This window comes from Lemur catta, chromosome 3 (genome assembly GCF_020740605.2).
Source record: "Lemur catta isolate mLemCat1 chromosome 3, mLemCat1.pri, whole genome shotgun sequence".
Classification (NCBI taxonomy): Eukaryota; Metazoa; Chordata; class Mammalia; order Primates; family Lemuridae; genus Lemur; species Lemur catta.
In genome coordinates, this window is record NC_059130.1 from 80,268,456 (window position 1) to 80,281,699 (window position 13,244).

Sequence of the window (13,244 nt, forward strand, 5' to 3'; positions counted from 1 at the left end):
GAAAAAATTGGTAAGGAGGAAAGGAACTTTGTTAGTGTATGTGCTGAGGCTAATTTAGGTAGGGCAGACAGTGAAGGCACTTGTCACATGACGTTTGAGCAGAGACCTCAAGGAATTAAGTGAACAAACTCTGTGGATATCTGGAGGAAAAACATTCCCGGTAGAGGGAGAAGCAAGTGCAAAGGCCCTGAGGCAAATGTATACTTGTCCTGATGACAGAACAACAAGGAGGCTGGTGTGGCTGAATAAGGGAGTAAGAAAGAGAGTAGTAGGAAATGAGGTCAGAGTGGATGTGGGCCATGGCCAACTGGCCTCTGTGCCCCCAGTATCAGCTCCCTCCCACCCTTCTTCCACACAGCTGCCACAGCAATTGTTTAAGATATGGATCTTACATTACTTTCCTGTTTAACATTAAAAAAAAATCAGCTCATACAGAATGGTTTCCATGTGCCTGTGATTGGCTCTTCCAACACACAAACTTCCTTCATCTGTGATTTTGTGTGTTGTTTTTCCTCTGAGTCATGGTCTCTACTCTCAATGCAAATTGTCATGTAACTTCCTCAACCTTCAAAATTCAGCAATAATTGTCACCTGTTTAGTTTCCTGATATTGAACTTTATCTCTTTCCCCATCCTTATACTTCCTCCTAAACTTAATCCTAAACCCAAGTGGAACCCAAATTTTAGCCCTAACTCAAAGGCTAACCTAATCCAGTTCTGACTGCAATGTTAACCCTAACCCTAACTTTAACTTAATTCTAACCCTAACTCTATACCCTAACTCTAAACCTTAACCCTAACCACAACCTTGATTCTACATTGGCCAGCCGAGGATACATTTCTTGTGATACGTGTGGCTCTCAGTGAGGTAGTGTGTGAAGTCCAAAATTCTAGTACTGAGCTCACTTCCAGGGAGCACTGGCTGCGCCATGCCCCTCAATGTGGGCAACTGCTGTTGAATTGCCAGGGTCTGTAGGTTCTCCAGTTTGAGAGAAATCCATCTACCCCTCTTATTTGTTATCTGCCTACATTGGATAAGTTACTAAATTTCTTTGTGTCTCAATAAAGTCATCTGTAAAATGAGAAAATTTAAATTTTTGTTATAGTGCTTCAATGAATATGACATAATCAAAGTATCAAAGGACATAGTAGGCCCGTGGAAGGTTAATTGAGTCTGCCTCCTTGCTGAACCTGGGTTCTCTTTGAGGCCTGGCCTTTTGTGTACCTCTTATGGGTCCCTACTCTCAGTGAACAAAATGGCATCCACATTAGAAACCTAATGCATTTTATTTGGTGATATTGTTATCCTTGCAACTTGGTATAATAATACTTGATTCTAGTGAAGATGATAGTACTATTCATCTCTTACAATTATGTAGAATTTTGAAGTTAAAAAGTTTAGTCTCTGTTATATAAATTCCGGTAAGCTCCAACAAAGCCACAAACAAACAATAGTAATACTTCAGGGTTTTGACATGAATGGCTTTGAAACTGTAAGTTAATTTGAGGGAAAACTGTTATCTTTGCAATGTTTAGGATATAGTGTGTTACACCCCCACACTGGGAATATGTTTATTAAAATCTTCTTAGGACTTATAGTTTATGTATTTAAGTTGCACATATTTCTAGTTGGGGTTGCTTCTGTGGTTTTGTTTTTGTTATTGTTGGAAATGGAGTCATTTTCCTATGTGTCTTTTAACTGCCATTATTTTATATAATTAGCTTGTGGCCATCACTTTAGTAATCTTGTTAACTTCATAAAGTTTTTATTTGGTGCCTTTGGATGTTCTAGGTAATTCATCAGGTCATCTGAAAATAAAAGTACTTTAGTCTTCCTTGAATAATCATACACTGTATTTTTGTTTCCTATTTTTGGATTTGGTCAGAACTTCTAGGAGAACATTAAATACTAATTGTGGGCATCCTTACATTGTTACTGATGTTAATGGGAATGATTTTTGTTTTGCCATTAAGTATGATGTTGACTATTTTCTGTTATTATTTCCTAGCTTTATTGTATGTGGCTAGACAAGAAAGCCAGTGCAATTTTTACTTTTGGAATTCATTATTGTGTGTATATTGTTATACACACCTGTATAACATAGTAAATTTTTTGTAAAGGTTTTATGAATGCTTTTAAAGATGGCATATTCTATATTTATAGAAGTCAACATTATCTAGTAGCCTTGATATTATTAATTATATTTCCACAAATTCTCCATGTCATTATTTCTTGCCTAATTGAACTATTGAAATTGGATGAATTTGTGTTAAAATTGAACACACACACACACAGAGATTGTGGTCTTGTCAGCCTCTCTTTGCTTTTCTAATATTTTTTCATTTATATTGGGATAATTGGTGCATAAAGAGATTAATTACTATTGTAACTTCATTATACCATTCTCCAGTTTAGCAACATAAATAATATCAATAATAAATAACATAATCTATTCTTCCATATTTAATTACTTTTGCTTTGAAGCCTACTTTGCCAGGAATTATCTCTCTTACCTTTTATTTCATTCTATTTATACCTCTTTACTCTTCCTTTTATTTTTAACGTGAACACTTTTGTTTTAGGTTATATCTCTTAGAGACAGCAGATACATGGATTTAATTTTTTACTCCAGTCTGAGAACTTTTGTTTCCTAATAAGGGGATTTAAACCAGTTATATTTATTGTCATATGGATTGTTTTTTTAACTTCTGTTATCCTGTTGTTCTACATGATTTTTTTTCTTTTTGATTTTTTAGCTATTTCTTTTGCTTTAGATGTTTGCATATATGGAATGTTCTGTGTGTTTTTAACTTCTTTAGTAATTGGGAAGGTGTATGTCCTCTTTTCCATTTCCCTTTAAATTTCCAGAAGCCAGTCTTTGATCTTTATTTTTCTAATTATCAGGGTCAACAATTAAATAGAATTTTAGAATCTCTTCTTTGTAAGACAAGACATTTAGTGACAGTTTACTCCTCTTCCCACCCGATTTTGTAGATAATTGTTTTTCTCCTTTCCAGAGAACAGGCTGGGTCTAGGCATGGCTCTCTCAATAGTTTGGGCCTGCAAAACAGTAAACTTGGCTCAGTCTATTAATGTCTTGCATATGTTCCCTTTTTTTTACCTGCTTCTAGTTCAGAAAGTTTTTTTTTTTCTGTCATGTCTTTGATTATTGCTTCCTATGTAATTGTTCTTGTTTTCTTTGAAAATTCCTTTGTAATTCTTGAGTTAGGTCTTCACTTTCTGGGATAGGTGTCATTCTCTTTCATATGTGTTTTATTGTATAACATGTCCGTGCCTGGGAAAGTTATTGGAAGTATGAATTTCAAATTACTGGATCTATGTTTGCAGTGTACATTCTGTTCCATAGCAGTGGAACATAATGCATAATTTGTTTTCTTGAATTGTTACCTTGTCAATCTCATTTAAAATTTTATTCTCTAGTTTTAACTTCATCTTTTTTCCTTCTAATGCCTTTCGACTCTTGTTTTAGAGAACATAATGTTTTAATCTTTTTCTGATGATATTTATACTTTATGACTTTCAGATATTTTCATGTCAATCACCCTTTACTTTTTTTCAGCAGCATTTAATCCTTTTCGTTTTTGCATGTTCTTTCTATTTATCCATTTTCAGATGGAGAGAGAATGATATGGATCTAGTATTTGCTCACATACAGGGTATGTGTTTGCTCCTGGCAAACTACTCAGTCTCCAGTTGGGTTCTGGTGAACTCCCTTTCCTAGGTCTATAGCTGTACATCAGACTGACCTCCTGGCCTGATTTTCTTTCTGCTATTCTGCTGGTCTGTAATAAGGATTTTTTTCTTAACCTAGTCAATGCCTGAGTCCCTAATTTTCAGAGAAGATGGAACACGTAAAATTACAATTCCCAGTACGCAAGGACACTAGGATTTTCTTTATTTCTTCCCTGTCTTTTGGGTTTTACTAGTTGGACCACTCTTCAGACTATGCAGTGTGTCACTGGTGGCTTCCCTGCTACCCCTACTTAACTGTTTTGTGGTATTTACGTTATTTGAATGAGTATAGAACTATTAGTGGCAAAATAGGAATGGTTCTCTCTGTGTGTTTTTGAATTAGTAGAAAGACAGTGACAAGAAATCTTCCTACCTATTTCCGTGAGCATGTGGAAATATTTATTTTATTTTATTTTTGGAGCATAGCAGTCACGGGTCACTCATTTTTAAGAATTCTTGTCTTCTTCCATGTCTTCAGTATTGCAAGGTTCAAATGGTTCCATTTGGGACTCCTGGTTAGAAGCCCTTTTAAACCAGAGGTCTCCAATTCTTTCAATTGACTCAACATCTAGAGAGGCTAAAGGGGCTTAATTATGACACTTTCCAGAAGGTCTTTAGTTCTGCAACCTTAAGTCCTGGATCCCAATGACAGCTTTGTGGTTATTATGCTCCATTTAGACTCGGGCTCAAACCTCAGATCAGTCACTTACTAGCTTTTTGAGCTAACCTTAGGTAACTTACTTAACACCTCAGCTTCTAATCTGTAAAATGGGAATACATCATAGGTTTATTATGGGAGCAAAATTATATAAGACAAAGTAGTCAGTAGAGGGTCTGGCCCATGGATGTGCTCAATACATGTTATCTATAATTATTATTTTTAGTATTGTTATTGAAAGCACTCTTATAGTTTCCTAATATAGTTCTCGTCAATGAGGGGACATTGTTATTATTGTTTTCTTACTGCTGCTTGCAGTAATTAAAAAAACTCGGCTGGGCGTGGTGGCTCATGCCTGTAATCTTTGCACTCTGGGAGGCCAAGGTGGGAGAATTGTTTGAGGTCAGGAGTTTGAGACCAGCCTGAGCAAGACCAGCCTGATATCACCGTCTCTACAAAAAATATAAAAGTTAGCCAGGCATGGTGGCGCATGACTGTAGTCCCAGCTACTTGGGAGGCTGAGGCAGGAGGATCACTGGAGCCCAGGAGTTTGAGGGTAATGAACTATGATGATGCCACTGCACTCTAGCCAGAGTGACAGAGCAAAACTGTCTCAAAAACAAAACAAAAGAACAACAACAATAACAACATCAACAACAAAAAAAACCCTCAAGAGTTGTACACGGTTTATGGTTCTATCTCCCAAGGGAACAAGAGGTCACTGATGTTCCAAGAAAACTGTTGAGTAAAGGTTGTTGAGCTGAACTAGTCACGTGACAATTCCAAGTATAGAAAGCATGTTTGTAATTCAGCATGAATTTAAGTGACACAGAAATTCTTCCACAGGCCTCTCTCACTGAGTAACTGTCTTGGGAAATAGAATAGTATAATATCTTGAGAAGGGAGTACATTTTCTTGGATAAAGTTTTATCACAAAATGGTTTGATTTCCAAAGTGTGGGATAAAGCTACTGCTCGTTGGACATTTATGGATAAATTCTCTGTTTCTGAGAAGGTATCTCAGGCAAAACTGAGTTGATAGTGCAATTTCTTTGCCTCAAAACCCAAATATACCATTTTGGAGGAATAAATTTGTTAGGTATTCTTTAACTGCCTTGCTATCTTTCTAGACCCTTGAATATTGATCTCCTAACATAATGGTTTACAAAATACTGATGATGATAACAAGAATGAAAAGAATTACAAACTTAATGGCTGATCTTTATTAAGTGTATGACATGGGTTAGGCACTTTTCTCAATGATTTATATCCATAATTTAATCCTGACAACAATCTATGAGGCAGGTACTATCATTTGTCCAGCTTTACAAATGAGCAGATTAGACAATTTGCTTGAGGTCTCACCGCAGGAAAGTTGTGGAGAAGGGATTCAGTACAGATGTTTTCATTCTGGAATGTGTATTCTTAAACTAAACTCTATTATTTTCTCACTCCCCTTCCACTCATGCACACTCCTTCAGTTATCCACTACTTGAAATTATTGTTGACTTGGCATGTCGAACCACTTCTCATTCCCCCCATATGGTCTATTATGAAGAGAAGATAAAGAAAAAGCCATGAGGATTTTGGTTGACTATGTCTCTTTGGAGCCTGTGTTTTCAGGGTTAGCAATAGTGAGCTCTTATATTTGGATCTCACTTTATAAATTTCAGAGAGGCTTTTCTCCCTGCTAATTTATTTCATCTTTAAAACAGCCCCATGAGCTATATAAGGAAACTGATACTATTATTTCAAAGATGATGAAAGTGATAACCAGAGAGGTTAGAGGGCTTTTTGAAGGTCATACAGATTACTGGAGGAAGATTTGGGACTATTTATAACATTGATAGTAATATTAATAATAAAGCGTTTGCTAAATGTTTACCATGTGCCAAGTACCATGCTAATCACATCGATCGCATTAACTCATTTAACCCTCAATAATCACAGATGTGGAAACACATGGCCAAAGTACATTCCTAGCACACGACAGAGCCAGGTCTTAAAACCAGGTTGAAGCTCTAGGTTTTTAATTTTAGTCTCTAGTTTTGATTTTACTAGGGAGAAATGAATTTTCTTTAAAGATATATAAGGGAAACTTTATTCACTTTTAAATACCTTTCTATACATGGAAAACATTAATTATAATGACAACGATTAACAATATCTCAGTGTTCACTATAGTAGGCACTCTACTACCCATGTGCTCATGGAATCAATAAATATTTACTTACTACCTACTATGTGCAGGTATTGTCCTGGACACAAGAAAACATTTATGAGCAAAGCATTGTCTTTCATGGAGCTTATGTTATTTTGGGAGAAACAGAAAGTCATCAAATAGTCACACACATTTATAAACATAAATAGTGCTCTATTTGTTTATATATGAAGGAATGTTACTGTGTTCATCAGTAGTGTTCTCTGATGAAGTCTGGGGACAGGGCAGTTTTTACAAGAAGGCCATGTTCATATTGAGAATGATAGATAAGAAAGTGTTAACTACAAAGAGAGAAATGTTTTCTAGGCAAATCAGAAGAATGTGTGTAGGATCTGAGATTTTGGGGTTTTGAAGAACTGACAGAAGGTTAACTGGCTAGAGTACGTTTAGGGAGAAGAATAGCTCAAGTCAGGCTTGGAAAACCAAAACCATGCAGGCCTTGTTAGGGATTTTGCTCTTTATCTAAGAGCAAACCTAATCCATCGAAATGACAGATTACTTGTGTCTGAAAAGATCCTTTAGCCTTAAGTGTAAAGAATAAATTGCATGGGGCAAAGATGAATGTAACAAGACCAGTCAGTAAGCATCTGTATAACGTGGGCTAGACCAGACAGTAGCTTGGATGGGGGAGAGTGGTGGAGATAGAAAAAGTGGATGGATTTAGGAATTATTTGGGGGGTGACTTTGACAGATTTTAGTTTGAATTACATACGTGGAGTAAGCTAGAGGAAGGTGTCAGAATCCCTCCTAGATTTGTGTAATATGCATATCATCCTCCCAATGCACTATGGTTATTATATTTCCAATTTTCAGATGCACAAACAGATTCTGATTGTTTCTAGTCACTGTCCACCCCATGGTCATACAACTCATCTGTGACAGAGCCAAGATTCACCCAGGTCCACCTGATCTAAAATCTATGCTCTTGACTGCCGCCATACTGGGCAATGGGAAGAACTACCTGAGCCATTATAGGGAGTCTTAAAAACAGCCATCAAGTACAGAATTTAATGTAGGAAATGGGTATTTTTCAACTTTGAAAATGTGCACATCCTCAGAGCCCAAGCTCTCATGACATCCATGCTTATTTTCAGCTGTTGCTACTGTCATTTTTATGAGATTAATGAGAAGAGGACTAATATTTCCAGTGAGTATAATTTTGCCAAATATCGTTTTTATAAGTGAATAATACATGTTCATTGTAGAAAAATAAAAAGATAATAGGAAGGCTGAAAGAAAAAAAATGAAAATCTCCCATTAACCTACAACTCAGTGAGTGAGGGGTCAGCGGCGGGGTTGGGGGAGAAAATGCTTGCTTTGTTTTACTTAAATGATGCCGTACACTCTGACTAACCACCATGGATATTTAGTAGAAACATCGCTAGAGACCCTAGTTCTAAACTCAGACTTTGTGATGATTTTGACTTTGGGGGAACTTTAGCCTCTCAGGCTCTAGTCTTCTCCTCTGTAAAATGGGATGAAACTTTACCCATATTTAATTATCATAGCCTTTTCTTGTGAGCCTTAGAGAATGACACTGCTGGGCATTATTAGTACCATTACAATGTAGGAGTGAAAAGAACAGCTTCAGAGTTCCTCAGATAACTTAATGGACTCTTCACCTCTATGGCCCAGTTTCCTCATTGGTGGAGTGGAAATAATGATATTGATCTCACAGGGATGTTTTAAGGAATAGCTCACACGTGTGCAGAGTGTATGCTGGGCCTGGGGCCTACGCAAAGCAAGCAGGCAACACATGTTAGTCACAAATCTCTGGAAATACGTGGTAGGGCAGCAGTTTGCCGAGTGATCTCCTGCAGCCTTGAGGCTCATGCTGTGGGGGACAGCAGAGTTGTGGAGTGCCCGCTAGCCCTTCCTGCGTCCTGCCTCACTTCTCCAACTTCACCTCCTGCTGAGCTACGCTTTTTTTTTTTTTTTTGGCAGGATGCGGGGCAGAGGGTCGGAGGGATACTTGCCACCTACCAGACACTGGAGATATGAAGAAGTGCCTCTAAGACCTAGATTTTATTCCTGAGGAACAGCAATGTCATCAGGGCAGATCAAAAACAGAAAAACTCCAACACAATTTAATCAGTGTCCTGATACTATGAGCAAAGGGCTGTGGGGCTGGAGGGCAACAGGGGAGAATGACTCATTTTGCCTCAGGGGACCTGGGAAGGCTTCACAGAGAAGCCTTTATTTGTGCAGGGCCTGGCAGGAGGGGAAGAGTTTGTAGGGTGGGGAAAATGGGCATGAGCACCAGCCTGTGTGCTGGAGAAGAACCTTTTCTGGGATTGACAGCCCACGACGCCCTAGGGATGCCAAGGCTACTTGGAAAGGTCTGGGGCCAGAGTGCAGGGAACTGGGGGCGGGGGGAGAGGCAGGTGAGGGTCAGCAGGTCTCTGCAATCACCAGGCTTCCTTTTCTGCATCCTCTACCCATCTCTAGTACCTCCCAACTCCCCCGTCTGCTAATGGCCTTTCCTGCTCCAGGGCGCTTCTCCTATTTTAGATACTCATATGTTCCTCCATCTCTCTTCTCCCACCCACAAAACCTGCCAGGAGGAAAGGATCAGATGTGAGTGTTTTAACCTGCAGTGTAGTTTATGTTGCTGGGATCCCTTTCCCAGGGGTATTTTCCTTCAAGTTTCTTGTTTTTTGTGGAATAAAGCACTTTGATGCTGGAATCCCATTCTATCATCTGATCCACGCTGTACGCTCAATAGCTTTAGGCTGCAGGTAGTGGATCCATTCTGTTTGGTTAGTACAATGTTGCATGCACTGCTGTTGTTTTGTGCTAAATAGATAACACTTTTCAGTTTGTCACAGACTCCACCATTCCCCGCTATATGTATTCTAGCCTCATTGCTTCTTCCACTTAGCAGACCTGCCTGTTTTAAAGGTATCTGCTTTTGTGGCCCCCTGTGTTAAGTTTTGTTATTTCTTGACTTTTCAGTTGAGAAATTATATCAGTTGAATAACTCCTGTAGTTATTCCCCTGCCTCAATTATTTGTATTTTTTTTCTTATGCAGTTCTACCTACAATAGTGTATGGACTTGGACCTCAGTATTGGGCAACGTATTACAAGCGTTCAAGGATTCTCTGCTATTTACTAGGAGGGAGCCCAGACCATAATACCTGTTAATAGGTTGTTTCTCACATGCTTACAAAAATGAGAACTGTGGTTGCTGGTTTATTAAAAAATAAGACACGACAAAACAATTTATGATGATTTCACAGTAGTCCTCCTTATCTGTGGTTTCACTTTCTGCGGTTTCAGTTGCCCACGGTGAACCCAAGTCTGAAAATAGGTGACGAGAGTACAGTAAGGTATTTTCAGAGAGTGAGCAAGTGAGCACATTCACATAACTTTTATTATAGTATATTGTTATCCTTGTTCTATTTTATTAGTTATTGTTAATTTCTTACTATCCCTAATTTATAAGTTAAACTTTATCATAGGTATGTGTGTATAAAAGAAAACATAGTATGTACAGGGTTCGGTACTCTCCATGGTTTTAAGCACTCACTGGGGGTCTTGGAACGTGTCCCCCTTGGATAAGGTGGGACTACTATAATTTGATTCTTAAGTGAATAGGTTAAATCAATTATTTAGCTAAGAATGGTTATCTTTTCAACATTTAAAGGGGGCTTATCAAACCCGGCTGCGAAGGCATAGCATCAGCAGGATGGAAGAGCGCACATCTGTGAAGGAGCAGGGGGTAGAGGGGTATTTGGGAGTGTGGGGGGTGGGGAGGAAGACAGGACCATCCTGGGAAAGTAAGTGTTCTCATCCCTTACATGGTTTGGACTTTGTCTACACCTAGGTCATGTGGGGAGATGGGATGTATAATGTGGTATCTACCAGGTGAGGAGCACGATTGAGTGTCTGATTCAGCTTACAAGCTCTGGCTGCCCCCTGAGAGTCCCCCCTGCATTTTCACTTTGGAGAGGGCTGCTCTGGGCAGGACTGTGCATCCCCACCTCTGACTCCATTGAAAATCGTCAGCAGTGCAACAGCGTGTGCACATCAAGGATCACAAAAAGGACTTGGATTATGAGGAATAAAAAAAATCTGTCCAACATGTGGCACCATTGAAGAGCTCTGGATTAGATATATTGTTTATAGTCAGCAATTGTCTGGAAAATAGATGTTTACTTGTAGTGAGTATATTAAGATTTTTGCCATTAGGCAGAATACATCCTGTATTGGGTCTTTTCTTACAGAAAACTCTAAATTGGAACAAACCTTTCATTAGCAATTCTGTGGCAACAAAAAATATTAAACACCAGTACTGTTCTATGTTGGAATTTCTGTTTATTAAAAAAAGAGAGAAAGAGATAAAGCCCAAATCAGGAATCTTTCTTTGGAAAGATAGCCTTTTTTTTTTCTCTTTTTCTGCTAATGGTATGCTCCATTTGAAATTGTAAGTGAAATATTTGCTAAATAAAGATTAACTTACTTACAGAAAAAATGTCCCTAATATTTGGCAAGAACTTAAGCACATTGGGTTTCCCTTAACCATGAATCTCCTGATGAAAAGGTGTATATTAATATGATTAGATGCATCTTTGCGTCAAACTCATGTATCTCATTTCTTTAGTTGATGAGGAGACTAGATTTTTCTGTTTCATAACAGGAATATGGACAACTCTTCTGGAACAAGGACCAGACGTTACAAGACTTGTGTCCTATTCTTGCTTTTGACACAATATAATTTTTCTGCCTCTATTATCTTGGCAAACAGACTTGTGCCCCCCAAATACCATCGTACGAATGGATAGTCTTAATGCTGTGAAGTTCTGAATAACATTACATTCTAGTGCTAAAAGAATCAATTAATTTAAGACAAATTTGGTCTACGATTAAGCAAGTGGACTCTGTAGTCTGAGCAGCCGATCCTCATAGTGTGCACAGCCTTGGGCAGTGCGCAACCTTTTCTAAGTCTTGGTTCTCATATATGTAAAGTGGGGCAATAATGCTTATTTCATAGGTTTGTGGTGAAGATTAAATGAAAAATATATGTATAAGGCCTGTAGCACAGATTCTAGCAGATAGTTATCAATCAATGTTATCAGTTAGGTACAGAGGGATTTCTCAGTGCCTTTAAAGCTTGAATGATGGCAGCTGACAGAAGCTGCTGCTGATTCTCTGCCCTCTGGCCCTTATAGGGGTCCAATACCTATTTGGTAAACATACGAAGGAATGAAGGACTGCCAGAACAGGCCTCTAAATTTTAACTCCTAGCTCTACCAGTCTAAGTGACCAACTCATTTTGCCAGATCCTGCACTCCTCTTCTCTCCATCTTCTGTTTTTCTCATTAGAACCCAATATTGCCATCAAGAGCAGGAAAACCTGTCACATGATCCTCTAGAGCTCTCTTAAGCCAAATCAACAAATACTTATTGAGGGCAAGACAGGTGAGCAGAGTGGGGCCAAGAAAAATACTTCTCATCATGGTTTCTAGTACGCGGCTCTGCAAAGATATATGACGCAGTAAAAATCTAGAATGGTGGTTTGTTTTTATTATTTACTTTTAATTTTAAATGATCTGATGGCATAAGATGAATCCTTACCGCCTCATCCTGATCTGCTCCTTCAACCCCTGCCAAGCACCCATTTCATAACATATGCTCACCTGGGACATTCAGGTCTGCTGTCACAGAAAGATTCCTTTCTCAGTTGGTGCCAAGGGCATCTCAAAATGGCTTTGGATGCATATTAGATTAACTCCCTCACTGCTTAGGGGTCCCCTTCTCTACTCACTCAATAATATGGTGTTTGGGACTTCGAGCAGACCTGGGGAGCGATGCGCTGCATAAGGGCTATTGCAATCTATTTTTCATTCTCCAAATAGTGCATCTAGCTTTCCCCCTTATAGTATTTCATTATTTGCTTGGCTTCACAGAACTGTTTTAATAAGAAAGTTTTGAGAATATCCTAGGATTATAGTCTTTGAATGAACTTTCATGCCTACAATATAAGCCCCTTTGGGTTAAAACTATCCCACTTAAAAGCATCTACTTATAACTACCAGCTGCTGGTTCATTGCTCTTCCTACTCATGAGTGCACACACAGACACGTACGGATACATGTGCATGCTTGCGTGCCTGCACACACCACACACACACCCCCTCACATGCACTGTATATATGCAAACATCCAGAAGGAACAATGCATTGTAAAAATTGTCCTGTTGAGTTTGTAATCTAGAGTGAGTTACTGAGTGCTGATAAGTAAAGGAAGTGCAACCAGACGGTTTAATCCTCCAATTTCCTGTCTTCTAATCAGCCCCTGATTCTTTTGGTTTTAAATTAGAAACATTCCTGACAATATTCAGGACAGGTGAAGGAAAATCAACTAGAAAATGAGTAAGGACAAAGCATTTATTTCACTGTCTAAAGTTCACAGGAGAAATATGAGCGTAACAACAGGAAATCAAGATTTTAAAAAAGATAGTAGAAGTACATAGGCTAGCTTGAGTAACCAATCACATCTCTGAATGGAGTACATTTGGATCATAATTTGATTTAAAGCAAAAAAATAGGAATATAGTTTAATGTATTTGCTTCTCCCTAAGAATAGTAGATGGTACTTTAAAAGATGTTGT